Source organism: Meles meles, chromosome Y (genome assembly GCF_922984935.1).
Source record: "Meles meles chromosome Y, mMelMel3.1 paternal haplotype, whole genome shotgun sequence".
NCBI lineage: Eukaryota > Metazoa > Chordata > Mammalia > Carnivora > Mustelidae > Meles > Meles meles.
This window is the reverse complement of record NC_060088.1, coordinates 42302880-42324168: the sequence shown is the minus strand read 5'-3', so window position 1 is coordinate 42324168 and position 21289 is coordinate 42302880. Positions and strand designations below refer to the sequence as shown.

At 50.8% G+C, this 21289-nt stretch overlaps 1 pseudogene; it reads right to left on the bottom strand.

Annotated features, from left to right (window-relative positions):
* Positions 1 to 19905: 19905 nt before the first annotated feature.
* LOC123935804 lies at positions 19906 to 21031 on the bottom strand (annotated as a pseudogene).
* Positions 21032 to 21289: the final 258 nt, after the last annotated feature.

The window sequence follows — 21289 nt, the reverse complement described above, 5'->3', positions numbered from 1 at the left end:
CTGCCCTGTGAGCCAAAACCCAGACTCGGATTCACCGCAGTGCTGCTGCCAGCGCCAGCGCCACTTTTGGGGCGCTGCCCGCCCGCTTGGTGGTATCCTTTCTAGTGCCCATAACAGGTCTATCAGATGGTCCAGCCACGGATGGAGGGAATTCAGAACACACTGAGGTGAGTGACGGGGTGGGGTGGGGGGGGCTGGATGTGGCGGGCACGGAGCACTTCCTGTGTCCGGGAAGGAACCTGAGAAAGGCCAGGAGGCCAACACGGAGGCGGGGAGACAGGGTGTGGCAAGAGCTTGGGCTTGGGCTGGGGCTTGGGCTTGGGCTTGGGCCTCGGGAGGCAGTCCAGAGGTGGGCAGAACTTGGCAGAGTTGGGTTTTGGTGGTGGTGCTGGTGCTGGTGCTGGTGCTGGTGCTGGTGCTGGTGCTGGTGCTGGTGCTAGTGAAGATTTGATTCATTTGACGGGGGGGAGGGGTCGAAAGAGAGCCCGCTTGCGTGCGAGCGCGAGGGGGGGGTTGGGGCGTGGGGGAAGTGGAAGAGCAAGGGAGTGCGCATGCGCGCAAGACCGCAGCAGGCAGAGGGAAAGGGAGAAGCAGGCTTTCCACCAAGGAGGGAACCCGATGTGGGGTTCCATCCCAGGACCATGGGATCATGATCCGACCGAAGGCGGCCAGCTGCCCAACCGACTGAGCCACGGACGCATGCCGGACCTAGGAACAGTTGTAGTGCCATGATTTTTTTTAAAGATTTTATTGATTTATTGATCAGACAGAGATCACAGACAGAGATCTGCCCTTCAGAAAGAAAGAGGGCCCTACGGGTCTGCCGAGAATCCCCATGTGAGTATCAACGTGTAAGACCCTTGTCGGAAGAACAATATCCAGGCCACATTGTGCGCTAATGCTCTGTGTGACACAGCCTGAGCCCTGACCTGCAGTCAGGCCCCAGGTAGCGGGCACCATCACCTGCAGGTGGGACCGGCCATGGCCCCAGGCTGTCATAACTACCCAACCTGGGTGTTCAGGCATCTGTGCCCCAATTATAGCTCAAATCACAGCCTATTGGGGAACCTCAAGCACAAAAGAGCACTCCTCCTTCCCCATGGCCAGAAATGTTTGCTGTGGAGATGGGGGTCAAACCCTCAAAGTGGCAGCCAGCTACATGGCCCTTGAGACCATGCCCACCCAGGATGTCAGACCTGGTCCATAAAACAGGAATTGTGACCATCAGCCTGAGCCTGCTTTCAAAGAATCCTCCTCGGTAGCTGGACCATGAGCCCACGTATCGGTCCTGGCATAGCCCTAGTCCCAAATCCTCACCCTCAGTGGTATTCTCCAGTCGCCCAGACCCAGAAGCCAACTCTGGAATCCCTGCTATGCGGGAGCCCTGAGAAGGAAAACAGCTCTCTTCCCTCATCCAGAAAGACACCAAAGCCTTGGGTGCCATGAAAAATCCCCACTGAGGCAGTATCTCCCATGGACCAATGAGGCTACCCATCCATTCCATGCAAACCGAGGCACACAACCCAGACAGAAAAGCCTGCCCTCCCACTTCCCATCACCCTAATTTCAGATCCTGAGGCACTTCCCTCATGGTCTGCAGATCAGGCCTGCCATCACATCTCACTTCACCCTAACCCGATTATGTGTTTGCCAACATTTGTCCCCAAAGCCCTGGCCGACAAGCTGTTCAGGATGGGGCCACTGGAGCCACAACACAGGACTCTGCCGGCCCTCCCAAAGGATACTCTGTCCATCACATTTGCACAAATTCTCCAGATTGGGAGACACCTGCAAGTCCCCTGAGCCCACCCAATTTCTATGGCTGCTCTGGACATAGAAGCACAGTCTGACACATGCCAGACACCTAACTCCAGGCAGACACCCAGGTCAATGGTCGTGAGTCAGAATAAGGAAACTGACATGCCCCTAGGACATCAACAGAACCATAGCTGAGGTTTGCAGGCATCTGTCCCTAGAGGAAGGTTCTGGAATACCTACATATGGTCTAACACTGGATCCCAGAGCCACAAAACAGAACCCCTTCTGTCCCCAGAAGGGTACCTGACTCTTGGGAGCTGCGACCAACCCTCAGGGGAGGAGAATCCTGCATGTAGCCTGAGGCCCCGCCACATTCTAAACTCTCCCTGGACACAAGCCAGCATTTGACCCATCAGCATGAGGCTCTCTGTCAACTCAGCCCCCTGGGTCTAGAGTCTCCAGCCCTAGAGTCTCCAGATCCAAAATGCCTTGTTCCTGAGCTAAAATGATAAGCTTAGCTGGGATTTCCAGAATCTATCTGGTGAGCTCTGCTACCATGTCTTTCCATATGGGGGACTCTGCAGCCACCAAAATGGAGCCCCCATGTACTGCAGAAGGAGAGCTTGCTGTTTGGAGAAGCTTACAAGCCCCAACCTGGGAAAACCTCCATGGCCTCATGAGGCCACCCCTCCATTATTCAGGCATCATGGACACAAACTCCACGGTGAGTGACCATCTGACACTCGCCCTGACTCAGGTGCTTGAGATCTCGAGTCAGACGCTTACATTGGAACTGCCATGTAATCGGCACTGTACTGAACCAGCACTTGTGTGCTAAGATTTCTGTCCTCACCCTCCTGGCCGAAAGCCCTCCAGACTGGGAATTCTGGAGCCACAATGCAGCCTTCTTCCTGCCCTCCTGAAAGAAGTAGGGCCCTATGAGCTGCCGAGAATCCCCATGTGAGGATCAACCTGCATGGACCTCGATGGCAACCCAATGCTCACGAGAAACCACCCAGCCCACGCATTCCTCTTTCCATTGACAATGTAGCTATTTCCATCTGTGAAGAGAGTCATATCGGCATCTGGGAGGGGGATGTCTCTGAGATCTGGCCTTAATCCTGCAACTTGGGTTAAGACCTCCCCACAGTCATGTGGGTGGTCAGCCACCTCCTCTGGTAGCAGCGTGGCTGGATTTAGCACTGCCAGGGACCAGAAGGTCACTCTTGATTCATTGAGGAGGAGGACCAGATACCCCGTCACTCAGGCGTTTGTCATCCATCGGTCTGGTGGAGTCCAGAGAAGGCCCCTTGATAGCGTGTGTGGTGGTCAAAATGAGATTTTGACCCAAATTAATTTACTTGCATCCTGGACCAGGAGGGCCATGGCACCAATTATGCAGAGGCAAGAGGGGAATCCAGCCACTATTGGATCTAGTTTCATACTAAGATAGGCTACTCTCCTTTGTCAAAGCCCCAGATTCTGAGTCAAAACTCCTTTGGCCACCCCTGTATTTTTTATCCACATAAAAGTGGGAGGGCTTGGTAACATCTGGGATGGCCAATGCACTCAGTACAGCTGTTTGTAATTCCCAAAATACTCTTCTGCCTCAGCTGTCCACTCTATCATAGTGAGCCCCCCCTTTTGCCAGTTCATAGGGTGGTTGGGCAATCTCTGCAAACTGCAGTATCCACAGCCAACAGAAGGCCACTGTCCAAAAATCTCCCTGACTTGTCGGGACTGGGTGGGACGGGGGTATTGGGTGATCACCTATTTCCAGGATTCAGTGAACGCACTCCCTCATGGAGATCAAAGCGTAGATATGTGGCATGGCTCTGACAGTGCTGTGCTTTCTTTGCTGACACCCAGTACCCTTTTAACTGCAGAGTCTGTAAGAGATCTCTCTTCCCCGCAAATATGACTCATAGTCCTCAGCAGCTACTAGAAAGTCATCAACATACTGTGTAGCAGAGTGACTACTTGGTTGGAGTTTCTGTACTCATGCAAATCCTTGTGGAGTACCTCGTCAAAAAAATAATGGTGGGTGAATTATTGAATCCTTGGGAAGTCTTGTACAGGTGAGCTGGCCTTGGAAAACTTCCTTTGGGTCAGACCACTCAAAAGCAAAAAGGGGTTGAGATGCCCTTGCTAAAGTATGCAGAAAAATGCATCCTTGAGAACTAAGACGGTATACACAGTTCTTTGGAGGCCCAGGAGGGAGAGTAGGGTATAGGGGTTAGGCACCATCGGGTGGATATCTTCAACCTGTTTATTAACTTCCAATAATCTTGAACGGTCAGTAATCCCCAGTCTCTGCCTTTTTGATGGGCAGCAAACGTGTGTTCCATGGAGATTTGCAAGGAACTAGGATCACATCTCCTCAGAGGTGGTTAATGTACTTGCTAATCCCTTCCCTTGCTTCCTGGAGAAGGGGGTGCTGCCTAACGTGAACAGCCATAGCCATCTCCTTTAATTGTACCAGCACTAGAGGTTGTCCCCTGGTCATTCCAGGGGGCTTCCCTTCTGCCAAGACCTCGGGAAACTTGACCTGTACATTTTGGAGAAGGCTCCCCGCCTTTTTCCCTTACGGTTTTGAGACTGGCTTGTAAAGGAGGTATTAATCTTCTGCTGCCATAAGCACCTGTACAGTGGGTTGTCTCAAGGTTACAGTCATTTCTCCTCTGAGAACTGAATGCCAGCTCATAACTTGTGGAGGAGATCTCTTCCCATCAAGTTATATGGGGCATTAGGGAGGACCAAAAATCTATGTTTCACTACTCCCGAGGCCAAAGTTAAAGTCCTTTCTGTTGTCCATTTATGTCTCGCTGTGCCATTTGCTCCTTGTATGCAAACTTCCTCTCCAGATAGTTTTCCCATAGGTTTAAGTAATGATGAAAATTGGGCTCCCGTGTCCACCAAAAAAATCAATTGATTTCCCCTCCACTTCAATTTTTACTCTGGTGGCCCGCCTTGTCATCTTCCTTTTGGGGCACTCCCTGGCCCAGTGTCCTTTTTCCTTACAGTAAGCACACTGATCTGAATCTATGTCTTCCCACCGGCCTTCTCTGAGCTTACGCTTTTCCTTCCATTTACTTTCCTCTACCTATCTCATGTAATGCCAAAATCTTAACCAGCTTTTTGTCTGTTTTCATCCTCTTGTGCATCCCTGTTCTTAAAAACTTTTTCTGCTATTCCCAAGATCTCAGTCAGATTCTTTCCTTCAATTCCTTCAAGATCCTGAAGATTCCTCCTTATATCTGGGGCTGACTGACTGGTAAAAGCAAGATTCACTACCCCCTCGTTTTCGGGTGCCTCAGGGTCGATCAGGTTATACATTTTATAGGCTTCAATGAGCCTTTCTGGGAAAGATCCTGGAGACTCAGTCTTACCTTGAGTCACCGTACTAATTCTGGTTTAGTACGAGTGCAACTTTTACTTCTGGCAATTCAGTTCCAGGATTTCAACATATCAAAGAACCATATTTGCTCTGAAAGTCTCCTATATGAATTTCCTTAAGGCGGAATTCACCTTACAGGAGGATTAAAACAAATACAAATGACAAAAAACTCAGAATATATAATGTTAAATATCAAATGATGACCCTTATCAAATCATTAAAACTTTAGAAAATGTATAGAACCTTTGGAGTAGTTACAGCATTTACCAAAATGTAACCCAAGGTTTATCATGGATTTAGCAGTACTTCCTGAGTAACTTAGCATATCAGGGAAAAGACTTATGAGTCAAAGAGGTCTCATTTACAATTCTGGGTGGGCAAAGAAAATCAGTTACATTTTCTTAGAAACATCTCAATCTCAAGTGAAGACTAAATATTAACCAATTGTGAACTGTTGCAATAGCAGTTAAGCACAAAACATGTTTACAACAGATTTCAAAAGCACAAACCTAGTTCTAGAAACCAGCTCCCAAACACATCATCCCATTTGTCATCCAAGCAAAACTTCAAAGCTTCAGGTTACCAAAGACTCTGAAAGCTACTTTAACAATTATGCGTTAAAACCCTGAGACAGACAATTAACCATCAGTTCAGTCATCACTTTGCTAACAGATTTCATCTTCCACCTGGGCCCATTCCACTTCAGATGCCATGCTTTCCCACAGCCAGGGGGAGTGGCTAGGCAGTCCACATTGGGCCAGAGAGGCAAGGAATTCCCCCAAACAAAGGGAGTTTCGGCAGCTGCTTGGGAATATTCCTTAAAGTCTCTGTCCCAAGTTAGACTAAACCCAGTTAGCTTCGGTTATAGCCCTTAACCCAGGAAATGACAAACAAAACAGCAGACAACAAAAAGACCACACAAAGACACCGCAGGTCCAGTGGTCCTGCCACCGGTGGGGATTTTCTAGGGGGACTCAAACTCCCTGACCGCCTAAGGGAACTCGAACCTCCGATGACCGCTTAGGGGGACGTGAACACCCTGACTGCCTAGGGGGACTCAGACCCCCTGGTGACTGCAAAGGGGAACTCGAATCCCCTGGTGACCTTCTAGGGGGACTCAAACTCCCTGATCATCTAGGGGGACTTGAACCCCCTAGAACACCAAGGGGGACTCAAACCCCATATCGAGCTACCAACAGAGGAATGGGGCATCCCCGCTTCCACTCCAGCCCTGGGGAGCATAGCTGCGTCCAACTTCTCCCCGGTGGTCCATTCCCTGGAGCTCCAACCAGACAGACGCAGAAGATCACAACACCTCCGGAGGCTTTTCCCATAAATTCCAATGATGGCCCAGTTCTCGTTGATTGATCCCGGGCGAGTCCCCAGTGTTAGGGTCCCTGATCAAAGGAAGGAGACTGACACAAAGTGAAAATCAAGCAGTTTTATTTCACACCAAGCACCAAAAATCAAACCAACCAGTTGGGTCCATTTCTTACGTAGTGGCGACAACGATGAAGACGCCACTCCCAATGACAAAGAGGCGAGGATGACGAAAACGGCAACACTGATGACACAGACTCTGCTCCTCATGACGCCACTCTGACAAGGCTGCTTCCCAGACGATGCCGCTCTGGACAAGGCCACATGCTGCATGAATGCCACAACTGATGATGATGATATAGGCTGCTTTCTAATGAGGCTGCACACTGATGAGGCTGCTCTCTGGAATGATGCTGCTCTGGCAAGGCCACAGCACTGGGCAGTGAGGCAAGTCGCGGCAAGGCCGGCTGCGGGTGGCACTGCTGCTCAGGAAGGCGAGGCCGTTCGTGGCGGTGCTGCTACCAGCAATGCCGCTCCTAATGCTCCTGATGATCCTGAAACTCTGACGCTCCCTATGACTCTGATGCTATCACTCCTACAACTACTCTAACAGCTCCCAATGACTACTCTAATGGCTACTCTAACTCCTCCTACTACTCTAACAGCTATTCTAACTCCTCCTACTTCTCTAAAGGCTATTCTAACTCTTCCTAATTCTCTAATGGCTATTCTAACTCCTATTCTCTAATGGCTATTCTAACTACTCCTACTTATCCCAACCCCTGCCAGCCTCACAGACTAACCTTTATAGAGGTGGTTGAGCCTGGCCTATAAACTGGAGGCCAATGAGATTTCAACTCACCCCATTTAATATATGCACACCCCACTGATTGGATAAGACAATCTGGCCAGGCACGCCCCAATATCCGGGGTTTACAAGTAAATTCCTCTGGCTAACCAGGCCCCTACATTAGTACCTACATAGGTCCCAATGCTATGTCTCTGATCCAAAAAACAGAACACCTCCTGTCCCCAGAAGGCAACCTGGCTCTTGGTAGATGAGTCCAACCCTGAGTAGAGGAGAATCCTGCATGCCACCTGAGCTCCTGCCACATTCTAATGTCTCCCTGGACACAACCCAGCATGGTGACCCATCAGCATGAGGCTTCCTGTCAACTCTGCCCCTTGGGCACTTGCCCAAGAGCCATCAGATCGAACCTGGCTTGTTCCTGGGCTGAGAGGATAAGCTGATCTGGGCTTTCCAGACATTTATGGGGTGAGCTCTGCTACCATGTCTTTCCATATGGGGGACCATGGAGCCATCAAATCGGACTCCAACTGTCCTGAAGAAGAAAAGCTTGCTGTTCAGAGCAGCTCACAAGCCACAGCCTGGGAAAATCTCCATGGCCTCATGAGGTCACACTTCCATTCATCTAGCATCATGCACACAAACTCCACACAAATCTCCATGAAGCCACCCCTAATTTCCCAAGAGAGGCAGAAATTCCCATGGCCACATGAGGCTACCACTCCATTCTGTGTCCAACCGAGTCACACAACCCAGTTAGAAAAGCCTGCATTCCGCTTCTCCATCACCCTAATTCCAGATCTCGAGGCACTGACTTCTTGGTAAACAGATCGGGCCTGCCATCACCTCGCCCCTAAACCTAACCCGAGTTTGAGTTTGCAGTCTTTTGTCCCCAAAGCCTGGCCTACACGCCCTTCCAGATGCGAACTCTGGAGCCACAGCACAGGACTCTGCCTGCCCTCCTAAAGGAAACTCTGCCCAACACAGTTGAACAAATCCTCCATATTGGGAGACACCTGCTAGGCCCCTGAGCCCACACCAAATTTGTTGGATGTTCCGGAGGAAAACGTGCAGTCTGACACAGGCAAGACACCTAAATCTAGGTCAATGGCTCTGAGTCAGAAGATGGAACCTGACATGACCCTAGGACTTCAATGGAAACCTAGCTTAGTTTATAGGCATCTCAACAGAGGCAAGTTCTGGAATATATATATATATGGTCAAGCACTTGATCCCTGAGACACAAAATAGAACACCCCCTGTTGCCAGAAGGCAACCTGGATCTTGGGAGCTGGATGTAACCTCAGGGGGAGGAGAATCCTGCATGACAAATGAAGACCCACGACATTCTAAGTTCTCCCTGGACACAAGCCAGCTTTGTGACCCATCAGCATGAGGCTCCCTGTCAACTCAGCGTCCTGGACACTTCACCCCAGAGCCTCCAGATCGAAACTGCCTTGTTCCTGGGCTGCAAGTGTAAGCTGTGCTTGGCTTTCCAGACATCCATGCGGTGAGCTCTGCCAACAAGTTTTCCATTTGGATGACACTGGAGCCACCAAAATGGACTCCCCCTGTCCCGCAGAAGGAAAGCTTGCTGGTTGGAACTGTTCACAAGCCCCAGCCTGGGAAAACATCCATGGCCTCTTGAGGCCACCCCTCCATTCTTCGGCCATCATGAACACAAACACCAGTGTGAGCGAACATCTGACACTGAACTGAACCGGCGACCATGTGTTCAGAATTCAGTCCTCACCCAAATGGCCCACAAGCCCCCCAGATTGGGAATTCTGGAGCCACAATGCCGCCTTCTGCCTGCCCTCCAGAAAGAAGGGCCCTATGGGTCTGCCCAGAATCCCCATGTAGGATCAACCTGCACTGCCGTAGACAGAACACCAATAACCCGGCTGCACTGTGCACTAATGCTCTGTCTGACCCAGCCTAAGGGCCGACTACCAGTCAGCCCCCCAGATATCGGGAGCCATCTCCTGCAGGTGGGACCGGCCATGGCCCAAGGCTGTCATCTCTACCCAACCTGAGTGTTCATGCATCTGTGCCCTGATAATAGCTCAAATCCCAGCCTATGGGGTATCCTCAAGCACAAAAGAGCACTCCTCCTTCCCATGGTCAGAAAAGCTTGCTGTGGGGATGGGGGTCTAACCCTCAGAGTGAGAGGCAGCTGCATGGCCCATGAGACCATGCAAAACCACGAGGTACGCCCTAGGTACAAACAAGCATTGTGACCATAAGCCTGAGCCTGCTTTCAAACAAGCCCCCTCGCTAGCTGAACTAGGAGCCCGCATATCAGGCCTGCCATACCCCTAGGCCCAAATCCTCATCCTCGTTCTGTTTCTCCAGGCACCCAGAGCCCAAAGCTGACTCTGGAATCAGTGCTATGGCAGGACCCCTGTGACGGATAACAGCTCTCTTCCCTTCATCCAGAAAGACACCAAAGCCTTGGGAGCTGTGCAAAATCCCCCCAGCTGCCGAATCTCCCATGGACCCATGAGGACACCCCTGCATTCCGTGGACAACCGAGACACACAACCCAGACAGCAAAGTCTGCACTCCCACCTCCCTGTTGCCCTCATTTCAGATCCTGCGGCACTACCCTCACTGTCTGCAGGTCGGCCGTGACATCACATTGCCTTTCATGGCCTTTGAAGGCACAGCGCAGGACTCTGCCTGCCCTCTCAAAGGAAACTTGCCCATCACAGTTGCACAAACCCTCAAGATTGGAGACAACTGCAAGGAACCTGAGCCCACCCAATTTCATTGGCCGCTCTAGACAGAAATGCACAGTCTGACACATGCCAGACACCTACATCCAGGCAGACATCCAGGTCAATGGCCTTGAGTCAGAAGATGGAAAGAGACATGCCCTTAGGATCTCAATGGAATCTTAGCTTAGGTTTTCAGGCAAATGTCCCCAGAGGAAAGTTCTGGAATATCTACCTATGTTTCAACGCTAGGTCCCTTATGCAAAAAACAACACACCTCCTGTCCCCAGAAGGCAACCTGGCTCTAAGGTGCTGTGTAAAACCCTCAGGAGTGGAGAATTCTGCATGACGCTGGAGTTCCAACCATATATTAAGGTCTCATGGGAAAAAGGTAGCATTGTGATCCATCAGCTTGAGGCTCTCTGTCAACACAGCACCCTGGGCAATTCGCCTCAGAGCCACCAGATCGAAACTGCCTTGTTCCTGGGCTGCAACTGTAAGCTGAGCTGGGATTTCCAGGCATCCATGCGGTGAGCTCTGCTACCAAGTGTTTCCATATGGGGGACCCTGAATCCATCAAAACGGACTCCCCCTGTCCCATAGAAGGAAAGCTTGCAGTTTGGAGCAGTTCACAAATCCCAGCCTGGAAAAACCTCCCTGGAATCTTGAGGACTCCCCTCCATTCATCAGCCAACATGGACACAAACTCCAGCGTGAGTGACCATCCGACACTCGGCCTGACTTGGGTCCTAGAGATCTCGAGTCAGATGCTGAACATTGGAATGATCATGCGCTCATCACTGAACTGAACCAGCGCTTGTGCGTTCAGATTTCCTTCCTCAACTTCATGGCCAGCAGGCCCTCCAGATTGGGAATTCTGGAGAGACAACACAGCCTTCTGCATGCTCTCCAGAAAGAAAAAGGGCCCTATGGCTTTGTGCAGAATCCCCACGAGCGGATCCACCTGCATGGCCCTCGACGGCACCCCAATATCCTAGGCTGCCCTGTTCACTAATGCTGTGTCTGACACAGCCTGAGCCCTGACCTCCCATCAGCCCCAAGGGAGCGGGAACCATATCCTGCAGGTGGGATGTGCCAAGTCCAGATACTGTCATCTCTACCCAACCTGGGTACTCAAGCATCTGTACAGAGACCATGAGTCAAATCCCGGCCTATGGGGGAATCTCAAGCACAAACGAACAATCCTCCTTCCCCATGGCAGGAAAGCTTGCTGTGGGGATGGTGTCAAACCCTCAGTGTGGGAGCCATCTGCATGGCCCATGAGACCACGCCCACATAGTACGGTGGCCCTGACCACAAACAGGCATTGTGAGCCTCAGCCTGAGCCCAGTTTCAAACAAGCTACCTCTCTAGCTGGACCAAGAGCCCACCTAGTGGGTCTGCCATGCCCCTTGGCACAAATCCTCACCCTCCATCTCATTCTCAGGAAGCACAAACCCAGAAGCTGACTCTGGAATCCCTGATATGGCCCGACCCCTGAGACAAAAACAGGACTCTTCCCTTCCCCCCAAAAGACACCAAACCCTTGGGAGCCGGGCAGAATCGCGACAGTGGCAGAATCTCCCATGGTCCCATGAAGCCACCCCTTATTTCCAAGACACACAACCCAGACAGAAAAGCATGCACTCCTGCCTCCCCGTCCAACTAATTTAAGATCCTCGGGCACTGCCCTCACAGTCCGCAGATTGGGCCTGCCATTACCTTGACCCTCACCCTAACCTTAGTTTGTGTTTGCAAACTTTTGTACAAAGCCCTGGCTGACAGTCCCTCCAGGACGCAGCCTCTGGAGCCAAAGTGCAAGATCCTGCCTTCCATCCCGATGGAAACTGTGCTCGTCACAGTTATACAAATCCTCCAGATTGGGAGACACCTGCAAGGCCCCTGAGCCAACCAATTTTTTTGGCCGCTCTGGATAGAAATGCGCACTCTGACACATGCCAGACGTCTACCTCCAGGCAGACACCCATGTCAATGGCCCTGAGTCAGAAGATGGAAACTGACATGCCCTTAGGACCTCAACGGAAACCTAGGTGAGGTTTGCAGCATCTGTTCCAGAGGCAAGTTCTGAAATACCTTCGTATGTTTCAATGCTTGATCCCTGAGCCACAAAACAGAACACCTCCTCTCCCCAGAAGGCAACCTGCCTCTTGGGAGCTGGTCCAACCCTCAGCGGAGGAGAATCCTGCATGGCACCTGAGCCCCCGCCACATTCTAAGGTCTCACTGGACACAAGCCAGCATGGTGACCCATCAGCATGAGGCTCCCTGTCAACTCAGCCCCCAGGGTCATCGCCCCAGAGTCACCAGATCGAAACTGCATTGTTCCTGGGCTGCAAGGGTAAGCTGAGCTGGGCTTTCCAGGCATCTATGTGGTAAGCTCTGCTACCAAGTCTTTCCATATGGGGGAGCCAGGAGCCATCAGAATGTACTCCTCCTATCCCGGCGAAGGAAAGGTCGCTGTTCAAAGCAGCTCATAAGCTCCAGTCTGGGAAAACCTCCATGGCCTCCTGAGGCCACCCCTCCATTCTTCGGTCATGATGGACAAAAACTCCAGCATGAGCTACCATCTTACACTCACCGAGACTCAGCTGCTGCAGATCTCGAGTCAGATGCTGAACACTGGAATCGCCAGGCGCTTGGAACTGAACTGAACCGATGCTCGTGAATTCTGGCTTCCGTCCTCTCACTTCTGGCCCGCAAGCACTCCAGATAGGGAATTCTGGAGCCACAATGCAGCCTTCTGCCTGCCATCGAGATAGAAGGAATCTATGGGTTTGCACAGAATCCCCACGTGAAGTCAACCTGCACGGCCCTCAACGGCACACTAATGTGCTAGGCCTCCCTGAGCACTAATGCTCTGTCTGACACAGCCAGAGCCCCCAATTTATATCATCCCCAGGTAGCATGCTCCATATCATGCAGGTGCAACCAGATATGGCCCGAGGCTTTCATATCTACACAGCCGGGGTATTCAGATATTTGTGCTCAGACCTTAGCTCAAATCAGAACCAATGAGGAAACCTCAAGCACAACAGAGCACTACACCATCCCCATGGCAGGAAAAGCTTGCTGTGGGGATGAGGGTCAAACCCTCAGAGAGGGAGTCAGCTGCTTGGCCCTTTAGACCAGGCCCACACAGGATGGCCACCCTGGGCAAAAACAGGCATTGTGACCCCGCATGTAATCAAGCCCCCTTGCTAGCTGGATTAAGAGACCGCATATCAGGCCTGCCATGTCCATTACTCAAATCCTCACCCTCAGTCGGGTGCTCCAGGCGTCCGGACTCAGAAGCCGACTCGGAATCCCTGCTATGGCCTGATCCCTGACACGGAAAACATCACTCTTCCTTTCCCCGTGAAAGACACCAAACCCTTGGGAGCTGGGCAGAACCCCAAGAGAGGCAGAATCTCCCATGGCCCCATGAGGCCACTCCTCCATTCCATGTCCAACTGAGACATACAACCCAGACAGGAAAGCGTGCATTCCCACGACTCCATTCTGCTGATCAGATCCCGAGGCACAGACCTCATGGTCTGCAGATCAGGCCTGCCATCACCTCGCCCCTAAACCTAACCCAAGGTTTGTGTATGCAAACTTTTGTCCCCATAGCCTTGGGCAACAGGACTTCTAGGATGGGGCCTCTGGAGCCACAGCGCAGGATGCTGCCTGCCCACCTGAAGTAAGCTCTGCCCGTCACATTTGCACAAAGCCTCCAGATTGGGAGAAACTTGCACTGCCCCTGAGCCCACAACAAATTCTTGGCCGCCTTGGAAAAATGTGCATTCGGACAAAGGCCAGACACCTACCTACAGGCAGACAGCCAGGTCAATGGCCCTGAGTCAGAAGATGGAACCTGACATACCCTAGTATCTCAACGGAACCCTAGCTTAGGTTTGCCAGCATCTGCCTCCAGAGGTAAACTCTGGAATAACTATATTTGGTCCACATTGATCCCAGAGCCACAAAACAGAACACCTCCTGTCCCCAGAAGGCAACCTGGTTCCTGGGAGCTGCGTCCAACCCACAGGAGAGGAGAATCCTGCATGGCGCCTGAGCCAGAGCCACATTCTAAGGTCTCCCTGTACACAATCCAGCATTGTGACTCATCAGAATGAGGCTCCCTGTTACCTCAGCCCCCCTGGGCGTTTGTTCCAGAGCCACCAGACTGAGATGGCCTTGTTCCTGGGCTGGAAGGGTAAGTGGAACTGGAATTTCCATGCATCCAGGCGCTGCCTACTGCTGCGATATCTTTCTATAAGGGGTTTCCTAGTGCCATCCTCACGGATTCCACCTGTCCTGAAGAAGTAAAGCTTGCTGTTCGGAGCAGCTCACAAGCCCCAGCATTGGAAAAACTCCATGGTCTCATGATTCCACCCCTCCATTCGTCAGCCATCATAGACAGAAACTCCAGCATGAGTGACCATCTCACATGTGCCCTGACTCAGGTGCTGGAGATCTCAAGTCAGATGCTGCACAAAGGAAATACCATATGCTCGGCACTGAACTGAACCAGCTCTTGTGCATTCAGAATTCCATCTTCACCCTCCTGGGCCGCAAGTTCTCCAGATTTTTCATTCGGGATCCCAACGCAGGCTTCTGCCTGCCCTCCAGAAAGAAGAAGGGCCCTATGGGTCTGCCCAGAATCCCTCCGTGAGGATCATGAGACCCATGAGACCAAGCCCAACCAGGAGGGCCACCTTGGCCACAAACAGGCATTGTGACCCAGAGCCTGAGCTCGCTTTCAAACCAGCCCCCTCTCTAGCTGGACCAGGAGCCCGCATATTGGGCATGACATTCCTCTAGGCCCAAATCCTCACCCTCGGTCTGGTTCTCCAGGTGCGCCGACCCAGTAGCCAACTCTGGAATCCCTGCTATGGCCGGACCCCTGAGACGGAAAACAGCACTCTTCTCTTTCCCCTGAAAGACACCAAACCCTTGGGAGCCGGGCAGAATCCTCACAGGGGCAGAATCTCCCATGTCCCCATGAGGCTACTGCTCCATTCTGTGGCCAACAAACACACACAACCTAGACAGAAAAGCCTGCGCTCCTGTCTCCCGAATAATTTCAGATCCCGTGGAACTGCCCTCATGGTCCGCAGATCAGACATGCCATCACCTCAACCCTAACCCTATCACGAGTTTGTGTTTGCAGAACACTTTGTTCCCAAAGCTCTGACTGACAGGCCCTCCAGGATGGAAACTCTGGAGCACAGCATGCCATCACCTCAACCCTAACCCTATCACGAGTTTGTGTTTGCAGAACACTTTGTTCCCAAAGCCCTGACTGACAGGCCCTCCAGGATGGAAACTCTGGAGCACAGCACAGGACTCTGCCTGCCCATCCAAAGGAAATTCTGCCCGTCACAGTTGCACAGGAAGCCCTCGAGATTGGGAAGTCTGGAGCCCCAACGCAGCCTTCTCCCTGCCCTCCGGATAGAAGGGGGGCCCTATGGGTCTGCCCAGGATCCCCAAGTGAGCATCATCCTGCACGGTCCTAGACAGAATCCCAATATGCAGGCCGCACTGTGCACTAATGATCTGTCTGACAGAGCCTGAGCACTGACCTCCCAACAGCCCCCCAGATAGTGGGCACCATGCGCTGCAGATGGGATGGGAACAGGCCCAAGGCTGTCATCTCTACCCAGCCTGGGTGTTCAGGCATCTGTGCCCAGACCATAGCTCAAATCCCGGCCAATGGGGGATCCTCAAGCACAAAAGAGCACTTCTCCTTCCCCATGGGAGTAAAAGCTTGCTTTGCGGATGGGGGTCTAGCATTCAGAGTGGGAGCCAGCTCCGTAGACAGGAGACCACGACCACTCATGAGGGTAGCCCTGTCCACAAACAGGCATTGTGACCATCAGCCTGAGCAAACTTTCAAAAAATTCCCCTTGGGGGTATAGCTCAGTGGTAGAGCATTTGACTGCAAAAAATTACCCTCATAGCTGGACCAGGAGACCACATTTTGGGCCTGCAATTCCCCTAGGCCAAAATCCTCACTCTTGGTCAAGTTCTCCAGGCGCCTGGACCCAGAAGCCGACTCTGGAATCCCTACTATGGCAGGCCCCTGAGATGGAAAACAGCTCTCTTCCCTTCATCCAGAAATTCACCAAAACCTTGGGAGCCGTGCAAAATCCCCACAGAGGCAGAATCTCCCATGGACAAATAAGACCCCTCCATTCCGGGGAATATTCCTAAACTTCATAAAATCTATCTATGAAAGACCCACAGCAAATATCATCTTCAATGGGAAAAAGCTTGCAGCCTTCCCGTTGAGATCAGGAACACGACAAGGATGCCCACTCTCACCACTCTTGTTCAACATAGTATTAGAAGTTCTAGCAATGGCAATCAGACAACAAAGAGAAATAAAAGGTATCCAAATTGGCAAGGAAGAAGTCAAACTCTCTCTCTTCGCAGATGACATGATTCTTTATATGGAAAACCCCAAAGACTCCACCCCCAAACTACTAGACCTCATACAGCAATTCAGTAACGTGGCAGGATACAAAGTCAATGTACAGAAATCAGTGGCTTTCTTATACACCAACAATGAAAATACAGAAAGGGAAATTAGAGAATCGATTCCATTTACTATAGCACCAAGAACCATAAGATACCTGGGCATAAACCTAACCAAAGAAGTAAAGGATCTGTACTCGAGGAACTACAGAACACTCATGAAAGAAATTGAAGAAGACACAAAAAGATGGAAGACTGTTCCATGCTCTTGGATTGGAAGAATAAACATTGTTAAAATGTCTATACTGCCTAGAGCAATCTATACTTTTAATGCCATTCCGATCAAAATTCCACCGATATTTTTCAAAGAGCTGGAGCAAATAATCCTAAAATTTGTATGGAGCCAGAAGAGACCCCGAATTGCTAAAGAAATGTTGAAAAACAAAAACAAAACTGGCGGCATCACGTTACCCGATTTCAAGCTTTACTACAAAGCTGTGATCACCAAGACAGCGTGATACTGGCATAAAAACAGACACATAGACCAGTGGAACAGAGTGGAGAGCCCAGATATGGACCCTCAACTCTATGGTCAAATAATCTTCGACAAAACAGGAAAAAATATTCAATGGAAAAAAGACAGTCTCTTCAATAAATGGTGCTGGGAAAACTGGACAGCGATATGTAGAAGAATGAAACTCGACCATTCTCTTACACCGTACACAAAGATAAACTCGAAATGGATAAAAGACCTCAACTGAGACAGGAATCTATCAGAATCCTAGAGGAGAACATAGGCAGTAACCTCTTCGATATCAGCCACAGCAACTTCTTTCAAGATATGTCTCCAAAGGCCAAGGAAACAAAAGCAAAAATGAACTTTTGGGACTTCATCAAGATCAAAAGCTTCTGCACAGCAAAGGAAACAGTCAACAAAACAAAGAGGCAACCCACGGAATGGGAGAAGATATTTGCAAATGACAGTACAGACAAAAGGTTGATATCCAGGATCTATAAAGAACTTCTCAAACTCAACACACACAAAACAGATAATCATATCAAAAAATGGGCAGAAGAGATGAACAGACACTTCTCCAATGAAGACATACAAATGGCTATCAGACACATGAAAAAATGTTCATCATCACTAGCCATCAGAGAGATTCAAATTAAAACCACATTGAGATACCACCTGACACCAGTTAGAATGGCCAAAATTAGCAAGACAGGAAACAACGTGTGTTGGAGAGGATGTGGAGAAAGGGGAACCCTCTTCCACTGTTGGTGGGTATGCAAGTTAGTGTAGCCACTTTGGAGAACAGTGTGGAGATTCCTGAAGAAATTAAGAATAGAGCTTCCCTATGACCCTGCAATTGCACTGCTGGGTATTTACCCCAAAGATACAGATGTAGTGAAAAGAAGGGCCATTTGTACCCCAATGTTTATTGCAGCAATGCCTACGGTCGCCAAACTGGAAAGAACCAAGATGCCCTTCAACGGATGAATGGATAAGGAAGATGTGGTCCATATACACAATGGAGTATTATGCCTCCATCAGAAAGGATGAATACCCAACTTTTGTAGCAACATGGACAGGACTGGAAGAAATTATGCTGAGCGAAATAAGTCAAGCAGAGAGAGTCAAGTATCATATGGTCTCACTTATTTGTGGAGCATAACAAAAACATGGAGGACACGGGGAGATGGAGAGGAGAGGGAGTTGAGGCAAACTGGAAGGGGAGATGAACCATGAGAGACTATGGACTCTGAAAAACAACCAGAGGGTTATGAAGGGGCGGCAGGGGGTGGGGGGGGTGGGAGGTTGAAGAACCAGGTGGTGGGTAATAGGGATGGCACATACTGCATGGAGCACTGGGTGTGATGCCAAAACAATGAACACTGTTATGCTGTAAATAAACAAATAAAAAAAATAAATAAAAGTAATCAAAATCCAAAAAAAAAAGACCCCTCCATTCCGTTACCAACCGAGACACACAACCCATACTGAAAAGTCTACGCTCCTGTCTCCCCATTGCCCTAATTTCAGATCCTGATTCACTGCCCTCATGGTCTGCAGCTCGGGCCTATCATCACCTTCCCCCTCACCCTAACCCGAGTTTGTGTCCAGACTTTTGTCCCCAAAGCCCTGGCTGACAGGCCCTCCAATGGGGCATATAGAGCCACAGCACAGGACTCTCCCTGTCATCTCGAAGGATATTCTGGCCGTCATAGTTGCACAAACTTTCTAGACTGGGAGACACCAGCAGGGCTCCTGAGCCCACCCCAAATTCGTTGGCCGCTCTGGACAGAAATGCACAGTCTGACACATGCCAGACACCTACCTCCAGGCAGTCACCCACATCAATGGCCCTGAGTCAGAAGATGGAACATGACATGACCCTAGGACCTCAATGGAACCCTAGGTTAGCCTTGCAGGCATCTGCCTCCAGAGGCCGGTTCTGGAATTCCTACATATGATCCAAGGTTTGGACCCTGAGCCACAAAACAGAACACCTCCTGTCCCCAGAAGGCAACCTGGCTCTTGGGAGCTGCGCCCAACCATCAAGGGAAGAGAATCCTGCATGGCGCCTGAGACCCCGACACATTCTACAGTCTCCCTGGACACAAGCAATCACTGTGACCCATCAGCATGAGGTTCCCTATAAACTCAGCCCCTGGGCCCTTGCCCCCGAGTGACCATATCGAATCAACTTTGTTCTTGGGCTGAAATTATAAGCTGAGCTGGGCTTTCCAGACATATATGCGGTCATCTCTGCTACCTTGTCTTTCCATATGGGGGAAACTTGGAGCCATCAAAACGGACTCCTCCTGTCCTGCAGAAGAAAAGCCTGCTGTTCAGAGCAGCTCACAAGCCCCAGCCTGGGAAAACCTTCATGGCCTCATGAGGCCACCACTCTATTCACTGTCCATCATAGACACAAACTCCAGCTTGAGCGACCATCTGACACTCGCCCTGACTCAGGTGTTGGAGATCTCAATTCAGACGCTGCACATTGGAATGGCCATGTGCTTGGCACTGACATGAATGGTGCTTCTGTGATCTGACATCGGTTCTCACCCTCCTGGTCTGCAAGCCCTCCAGATTGGGAATGCTGGAGCCACTACGCAGCCTTCTGCCTGCCCTCCAGAAAGAAGAAGGGCTCTAGGGTATTAGGGTCCGTGATCAAAGGAATGAGACTGACACAAAGTGAAGACCAAGTAAAGTTTTATTTCGCCCCATGCATCAAAAATCAAACCAACCAGTCAGGGCCTTCTCTTACAAAGAGGTGACGATGACCAGGACAGCAACCCCGATTACTTCCCTTACCCAATGATTTCCCCTACCTGACAATTCCCGCTACTCTACAAGTCCTGCTACCCGACGATTCCCCCAACCCGATGATTCCCGCTACCCCACGATTCCTGCTACATAACAATGGCTGGTACCCCAGGGCTCCCCAGGTTAGCCTGCATAAGCTTAACTCTCCTCAGTGCCTCTTCCATGGTCTGCTGAGTGGATTTCACACTATTCGGAAAGAATTTCTCATAGGAACTTCCGAATCCATAGATATTGAAGTAACAGCACATAGGCAAACTCTTCAGCAGCAAAATCAGTGTTTCTTGGCTGCCTGTATGCGTAGCTGAGAGTTATCCTGTTTACTTATGGGGGACTGCATACTTCCTGAGTGGTCCCTGAGAAAGATGAATTCTCCAGAGATGACAGGTGACTGAGATTCTGGGATATTTTGGCAGAAATACACCATCGCAGAAGGATCTTTCATGAAACCATCTGAGTTGTCTCCAGGTTGCCCCATCTCCACAGCTACAGTGGGGGTATGCACCTCACTGTAGTAAATCAGGAGTTCCACATCTTGATCAAATTTGTATCCATCAGCCAAGGAAACCTGGGCAGAAGTCTCTTATCTTCTCCAAGGTACTTGGTAGGACTGAAGGGGCAATTGGACTGGATCCTCTCAATGCCATGCTGGGAACTGACGGTGGCAACCATGCTGAGTGTAGAGGCCAGGTCCTCCAAAGGAACGACAGGAGTCTTCATATCAAGGCAACTGTCCTCAAATGATCCAGAGCCACGGTATCGAGGATTCAAGACAGCTGGGAGCACATAGTGCAGGGATCTATCTGCTTCCAAGTGGAGCTCCTGCCCATACTTCAGGGTGATTGCTACATTCGACCCTGGGTCCAGGTTCCCCACACTGTAACAGAAGATGTCCTTGGAGTACTTGTCCTCCTCCAGTAGGAAATCTTGGCGGCGGTTGCTGATGGCACTCTCATAGATGCTGTGGGCCTTTGTTTTCTCCTTTAATTCTGCTTTAATTTTCTCCCCATCCAACTTGGCCTCAAAGCTGTAGACAGCTGAGTCATCATCCATGGGGAACACAAAGAAGGTCTACAAAGGAACTTCCTCCTCATTCTTGTAGTTTAAGGTAGCAGACACACGAGCCACAAACTCACTAATGGACAAGGTCACAGAGATGCTCTTCAGGGGTACTGGTTCCTCTCTGCGGGTTAGTAGGACACCCTGGAGCACCATGGTGATGCAGGACTACAAGGGTTGCTTCCAGGTGAAGAGAGAGTGGAGAGCAGTCTCCTGCTGTTAGGAATGAGACCGATGATGGCACTCCTGGTGGCACCGCTCCCCCATGAGGCCGCTTCCTGATGATGATGCTCCGGCAGCGCTGCTCACCAGCGAGGCCGCTCCCTGGCTGGCAAGGCCGTTCCCTGGCTGGCGAGGACGCTCCCCAGTTGGCGAAGCTGCTTCCTGGCTGGTGAGGCCGCTGCCCAGCAACTC